Here is an 8,124-nt window from a genome sequence, read left to right as displayed (position 1 = left end):
AAAAACTTATCAAAATATTTTTGTATTTATTTATCTTTTAAAAAAATCTTCATACAAAAAAAAACCAAATATCTAACTCTTATTATAAACTAATTTGACTTTTTTCATATGAAAAAAAAACATATTTTAAGCTTTTAAAATTGAAAAAAAAAATTAATAGGTTTTATTTATGAAAAATTTCATAAGGTTATATCTCTATAATATTATATGACATATATAATTATATTTTATAAAATAAGCTATATATGAACATAAGATATAATAAAAACATTCATCATTATATTTTTTATATTTTATTCTTTTATTGTAAGTGATTAAATATTTATATTTAATATTTTTTATATATTAGATAAATATAAATAAATAATTCATTAATAAATTATTTTTCAGTTTATTTTTGATACACTATCAAATATTAAAAAATATTTTTAAAAAATTTATTTTTAAAAATAAAGTTACTTTCTTATAAATAAATGGGGTCCAAGTGAAAGTGAGTTCACTTTCTTATTACTTTCTTAAAAATAAATTACTTTCTTATAAATAAATGGGGTCCAAGTGAAAGTGAGTTCTTACCACGAAAGGACAATTTCCCAACATACACAACTCATGTTGGTGGATGTAAGACACTGCTCAAGTAAAAGAAAGAAGAGAGATATTTAAGACATTTTTGGGGACAGCATTTTTCATCACTTCAACAATGGATAATGATCAAGTGACCCTGTTGGATTTCTGGGCAAGTCCTGCTGGGATGAGAGTGAGTCAAGTATGAGTACAAAGAACAAAGCTTGAGGAACAAAAGTGCTTTGCTTCTTGAAATGAATCCAGTTCACAAGAAAATTCCAGTTCTTATTCACAATGGCAAATCAATATGTGAGTCACTTAATATTGTTCAGTACATTGATGAAACGTGGAAGCAGTCTCCGTTGTTGCCCTCTGATCCTTATGAAAGAACTCAATCTATGTTTTGGGCTAATTTTGTGGACCAGAAGGTATGTTAATTATTTTTTATTATAATTTTTTTGCTTACCATTTTTAGATATATATCCTAGCGGATACAAATAGTTTTTCTTCCAAATCTGTTACCAGCTAGAACTGTAGATTTATGACCTGAAAGGGAAAATGATATGGACAGCAGAAGGAGAAGAGCAGGAGGCAGCCAAAAAGGATTTTATCGATTGCCTCAAGTTGTTAGAAGGAGAGCTAGGAGCCAAGCCTTACTTCGGGGGTGAGACCCTGGGCTTTGTGGATGTTGCCTTCGTCCCTTTTTATTGCTGGTTTCATGCTTATGAGACCATGGCCAACTTTAGCATAGTGGCTGAGTGTCCTCAGCTGATTGAATGGTGTCAGAGATGCATGCAGAAAGATAGTGTATCCAAGTCTCTAGCTGACCCCCCGAAGATCTACAACTTTACGATGAAGCTGAGGAAGATTTCAGAGAATGTATAATGTTAATTTTGTGTTGTTAATCAGGTACCATGTGCTACTATGTATTTGGAATAATGGGACACTTAGTTGTGTCTTTCCTTCGTTGTATGTTGTTCTTGTATTTAGTTTAAGAGAGTTATGTGCATTAAAAATAACAGGACACGTAGTTGTGTCAGTTGTTATATATTGTGTATTTTAAGAATGATGCAACCCTTTGCTTATGTCCGTTTATGTATGTTGTTCTTGTGTAATTCAATATGAGAGAGCTACGTATTTTAAAAATAACAGGACACTTAGTTGTGTCCATTGTTCTTGTGTATTTTCAGAATAAGGAGACACCTAGTTCTGTTTATCTATCCTTATATTGTTCCCATGTTTAGCATGACAGAACTATATATTGTAAAAATAATGGGACACTTAATTGTTTCTATTGATTTTGGGTGTAATTTGAGATCCCACTTATAAAAAAATAATAATAAAAAAAGGCACCTCCATTGTTGGGTTGAGCCGTATGTTTTCCACTCTTATGGAAATAGTTAGGTGACTTGGTTTATATTTTTCTTGAGGCTACGTAGTCACGGGAGGCATAAAGGCTGAAACACTAACAAAAACTAACTATCCCGGGATTGAAAAACAAGAAATCCCTTCTCACGTCTCTAATCTTTATTTTTTTTATTATCAAAACCCTCTAAATATATGTTATTATTGATATCTTGCATTTTAAATCATTATTAACACTACTAGAAAATTGGTAAATATTTAAGTTATAACTTAATATATATCTAGTTTTTTTGTTAGTGTTTATTGATGGATACATGAATGAAAAATAATATTGTTAAAGTGTTGGTATTTTTGTTTATATTTATTAATTTTCTTATAATATTGAATGGGCAGGAAAATCAGTGGTTTATGCACTATAATGAGCAGCCATGGCACTGTGTAATCTTCATTGTTGGTACTTGCAGATCCAATGCATTCTCAAAGATAATAATAGCTTCTTAGGTGTTGAAACTTGTTATGGATAATAAAATCGGTTATCTGCTAGCTGAAGGGTCTAGGTTGGTTTTGTTGCTTGGTACTGTTTTTGAAATTAATATTTTTTTTTTATATATTTTAAAGTTATTTTAATGCATTGATGTTAAAGATAATTTTTTTTTAAAAAAAATTATATATTTCTAAATAAAAAAAATATTTTTAGAAAAATCAATACCATAATCATATTATATACTTGGTATTAAAATTATAATGTTGTCTCGAGTAAACAACAACGAATAATCCTCACAAAGGATAGGATATGGTAATACAATAATGGATGTTGCTCTCTCTCTCTCTTTTCAATGTTTAAAAGAACACCGAATTGCAACAGTGATTAAAATTTGGGGGCATAAAAAATGTTTATGTAATATTTTCTTAAACTCTTGTGGGTTTTTATTAAATCCTTAAAAATCTAAAAATCAGAAACAGTGATTAAAATTTGTGACATTTTAGAAAGGCATGATTTAAGATTTCATGCCTTGTCCCTGATAAATGTGCAAAGGCAAAGTATCACCATTCAAAATAACTGGTTTTCTGTATTATTTTTTTTAATCATGGCATTTATTTTTTGAGTTTAGAATGATTAAATTCTAGTTCTTTGATTTACAAAATAAACACAATAATTGCAATGATTTGCGATGGAAATCCAATCCTTGCGTAGTTAATTTATCATTTTCCTTGGTCAAATCATCAAAATAAATTATTATTCTTCTTTTTTAAATTGTGGTAATTAAATAAGCTTTATTTTTATTTAGATTCTGACAAATGTCAACTAGGTTATAAATTAATTTATCAATAATCTAATTTGATTAGATCAGTTATTATATAATTTAATAGAAAACCAGCTGGAATCTGGATTAGTAGATAATTATTAAATTACCCATGAAAACCATGAAAGAATTGAATCTAATTCGAGTCAGAACGCGCACCATTAATGTTCAAAAGAAACCACCCGAAATCGAAGTCTAAAATGGTTAAAAAGCGAACAAAGAAAGAAACTAGGGCAATGGAGAGAGTGCCAAAAATATTCGGCACACAATGCCATGGTCAAAAACGAAGGAAGATTTCTTGCTTCGTGGAGAAGATGTTTCCACTTTTTCAACTCTTGAAAATGTGGGTATCTGTCTGCTAATCCTGCGAACAATTGCTAGCTATCAAGACCCCAGTCGCCGGAGTACAGCTCAGGCAATCCACAAAGTAGATTCTCCGTTGACTTCTCCCAAGAGTTATGGAAATATTATTTCCGGCAAACACTCTCCGCACCCATGAAACCTCTCTGTTATAAAATCTCAATTTATTTGTTAGATTGGGAAAAATGTTACCTATTCGTGCTATAATTACAAAATTTGAAAGCAATTACTTTTCTTTCCAGAGATCTGTGACTTTTGACCCTATGATGTGCCCATCTCACCCGCTGTTTACGGACACACGGTTTACAAAGCAAATTCGTTAAAACCAGCGCGACTCATGAGCAGGTTCAAAGTTTGAGTCAGAAATTGCATAGGTTAAGCGATGTTGACATGAATCAATTTTAAAAAAATATGCTGCTGATGTTGACATGGGAATTTTCAAGTGAAGGAGAGAATGAAGGTTATTAAAGAGTCTAGAGAGAGGTTTGGGAGGTTCTTTTATAGGTTTCCTGAAGGAGAATCTGCTGCTGATGTTTTTGATCGCGTTTCAGGTATTTTTCTTTCCGTTCGTTTTGTTTAGTTTGATTGATTTCTGTTGATGGGTTTTTGTTTTTTAGTTGAAATGAAGATTAGAGTAATGCTAATAGAAATATAAGGAAGAAATCAAAATGGGGTCCTCTTTGGACCAATTCTAAAAATAAAAAAAAAACATGGAGTTTTCTAGATAGGCAGGTCACCTGATAGCAAAACCATTGTTTAGGAAAAGCATTGAGTTTTAGCATGATCAGACAATTTATCTTGAAATCAAAATGGGGTCCTCTTAAAATCATTAAAAATTGCTTCTTGTCCTGCATTTTCTTGTTTGATTTATGTTTCCTTTTTGGTTTTGCTGTGTAGTTTGATTAATTTGTGTTAATTGGTTGGTTGAAGTGGATGTAGAACGATGGTGAATGTTGTTACTCAATTTTGGACCCCACGTGCTAGAGATGGTGTCTACCCGTTTTGAACCAAGTGTAGGAGTGTAGCTCACGTTTGCTAGAAAATTGACAAAAGCGGAGGAGAAAGAAAGATTTTTTTCGAACCCTGTTTCAGCCATTTCCTGCTCTCTTTATCCTTCCCCACTGCTATCGAAATTCTCAGGATTCTTAAGCTAATTAGGATTCCTTATAATGCTAAATTCATTCCTCTTTTACATGGGCTATAAGGTTGAAATAAATTCCTTGAAAGTGGCACTAGAAAAACCTAGTTCTACTACTGCCGCAAATTTTTTTTGTTTTGTTCCAACTTAGACCCTGATTCTGACTTAGGTTCGTGCAATATCTGACCATCCCAACTATATTCTATCACTCATGACATGTTGAAGAATGGACCTACACCTTGATTGGGTCCTAGGGCTCATTGTTCTTATGGCAGGCTCTCAGTCGAGGATGCTTGGCATTGTCAGTTTCCTGAATTTAGATCGGGAGACCCTTTTTGACCAACCAGATTGTGGCCTGATTCTATCATATCTCGCCTTGACTCCCCATGAAAGCCATAGTACTGGATGCATAGATGAATTTGGGCTTTCGAATCAATGGATTTCGATATCAGAAGCTTAAGCTCTGCACGTTTAAATATCTGACGTGAAAATAGAGAAATTATGCCGCAAGCAGGATTCTAACCCAAGTTTTGCACCGAAAAAATTCTACTGCCATCATGATTTTTCTGGGTCATTCTTAGGGTACTCCCAGTCATATCGGGATGCTCGGTATTTATCAGTTTTTGAATCAGATCAGGAGACCCTTTTTGACCGACGAGATCGCGGCCCGATTCTGTCCTATAAAATGATTATATCTCGCCCTAAATCCCTATCAAAGTTGTAATCCTACACGCATAGATGAATTTTGGCTTTCGAATCGATGGATTTTGATATCAGAAGCTCAAGCTCTGCACGTTTAAATATCTGACGTGAAAAATAGAGAATTCTGCCGTGAGCAGGATTCTAACCCAAGTTTTGCAGGACTGATTCGAAGGATTTTTTCTGGACCCAGGACTGAATCGAAAAGTGTTAAAATCAGGGATTTAATTGAAGAAGGATATGGAAAGTTGGAGAGGGGGCCTGGATCATCATAAATGGAAGGATTTTTACCACACCGAATAAGGAAGATAAGACTTTGCAGCTGCACCCTCCATCTGATTTCTTTCCCTTTTTCTCTGCTGTTTTCCTTTCTCATCATGTCTGATTGTTAGAGCTGAAGACCACGTTTTTGTTGCCTCATTTCAAAGGTAGCAGCTGGCTCTATGGAAGGAAATAAAAGAACCACACCATCCTCCAAAACTGGAAAGAAATCAGACGTAAAGCACCACCATAAAATCAGAATTTGCAGTTTCCTTTTGCGTTTTTTTTTACTGCAAATCAGTAGGGATTTGCGTCCTAGGATTAATGCATTGAATCCTTCCTAAATAGATATAGGTTAGACTATATATAAGCCCCTCTAATGACCTAGGAGAAGAGGAGAAAAAGAGAGAGAAAGGGGACGAAAAGAAAAAAAAAAAAGGGGGAGGAGAATAGAGGAAAAAGAGCAGCAAAGGAGAGGAGGCAAAAAAAAACGATAGGCAGGGAGTTAGTAAAAAAAAACGCAGGTAACAGGGGAACAGAGGGGTTTTGTTCTTTGATCCATAGAGCCTTTGTTTCCTATACATCCTTTCATCACTGTGAAAGAAACAAAAGAGAGGAGAAAGGAGAGGCAGGCGACGGGGAAACCAATTATTTCATTTGTTTCAGCATCTCTATTTTCGTCTGTCATTTACCAGCAGCCAAGGAGGCGATGGTATTCAAGGAAGCACGCTAAACCATTTCAGCGAAGACCTGCAGGTATTGTTTTGATGTTAAAAAAAAAGAACTCTTTTATCTTTTGGCTAAACCATTTCAGCGAAGACCTGCAGGTATTTCACTTTCATTTTCTATTTCCTTTTTGCCATACAATGAATGTCAGCTTTTGTTTCTTCCCATGGCTGTGAGTGTAGATTTTATTTTTTGTGTTAGAATTGCAGTTTCTTTGTTTCATTTAGTGCATAAGGAACCGGGAGAGGAGGGGCTGTCATCAACCCCCTTTTTAGCTCAGATGTTTTCCTTTTCTGCTTCATATTCTGGCGGGGAAGGAAATTGAAATTTGCGGGGAAACCTTCTGCAATTGCAGTAAGGTTTTGGGTGGATTCTAAAGGGGGGCGTTCATTTCTTTTGTGCTGTTAAAAGACATCATTTTGTGTTACTGTTCAAGTGAATTATAATTCACTTGAACAGTAACAAAACAGTTTTTTTCGGGTTTAAAAATGAACCGAATTTTATTTGAGAAAAATTAGTTTTTTGAGGGACCATCTTTGTTGTGTTATATTTTATTCATTTTTGAAGAATTTTGAGAATATATATATATGTATATATATATGTGTGTGTGTGTGTGTGTGTGTGTGTGTGCACAATTTGTGGTCTTTAATTGTGATTAACTGTGATGTTTATGTTTCGATAAAAAAAATAAAAATATATATTTCTTGTGTGCTGCATACGGCCAATACCCTAACATGTTTTCAACGTTTTTTTTATACAAAAAATATTGGAAGTTTTGAAAAATGTGTTTTCGCATGGATTTCTTAAACACAACGAAAATTGTTTTCTTGCATTTCTGGATTTTACAACATGTTTGTAAAACTCCAAAGGGTATTGGCCAATATTTCAAAAAAATATAAAAATCTTATTTTGGGGAGAATTTATCTATTATTTACCACTAATGTTTGGATGAAGAAATCCTTAAAGGACGAACATCCAAAATATTATTGGGAATAATTTGTTATTATTCACTGTTAATATTTGGATAAAGAAACCCGGAGTGGTAAATATCCAAGATAATTTTCTAGGAATAATAAATCCGCACACATCCTTGAAAGAAGCCTTGATTATAATCGAGGACATTTCAATTTTTTTTTCTCCACGGTTTACGAGGCCGTGAGAGTACAAAATACCAAGGCAAAAATAGGCGTTTAAAGCACCCTAGATTTCTAAATTTTTGTCCTTCCTCACGATTTACGAGTCACAAACTCTTGAAATACCAAGGGAAAAAATGAGCTTGTAAAGCGCATTGAATCTCCTTGGATTTCTTTCTTAAGAAATTTAGTTACAATCGAACCGAGAAAAACTGATGGGATTAGAAAACACCAACACCATAGCAATTATAAGACAAACACCAAGCAGCTTACCTTAGGTAGGGCGTACTAGGGGTGCTAACACCTTCCCTTTACGCAACCAGTCCCTTTCCTTAGAATCTCTGAAAAACCAGTTAGGTTTCCTAGTGACCATAATACTAGGTGGCGACTCCCTTTTACACATATAAAACTAAGAGACCCCGAAATCAATCGACGGTCGCTGCGACGCCGCACTCCGCTCGCGAGGGTGCGACAGTTAATAAAAAATGCATTTAGAAAAAGTCCTTGAAAGATGTGAAGAGAGCAATCTTGTACTCAATTGGGAGAAGTGTCATTTTATGGTGACACATGGCATTGT

At 34.0% G+C, this 8,124-nt stretch overlaps 1 pseudogene; it reads left to right on the top strand.

Moving 5' to 3' along the window:
* The first annotated feature begins 484 nt into the window (after positions 1 to 484).
* LOC105142815 (probable glutathione S-transferase) lies at positions 485 to 1,609 on the top strand (annotated as a pseudogene).
* The last annotated feature ends 6,515 nt before the right edge of the window (positions 1,610 to 8,124 follow it).

This window comes from Populus euphratica, unplaced genomic scaffold, assembly GCF_000495115.2.
Source record: "Populus euphratica unplaced genomic scaffold, PopEup_1.0 scaffold146.1, whole genome shotgun sequence".
Classification (NCBI taxonomy): domain Eukaryota; kingdom Viridiplantae; phylum Streptophyta; class Magnoliopsida; order Malpighiales; family Salicaceae; genus Populus; species Populus euphratica.
This window is presented reverse-complemented; position numbering and strand designations above follow the sequence as displayed.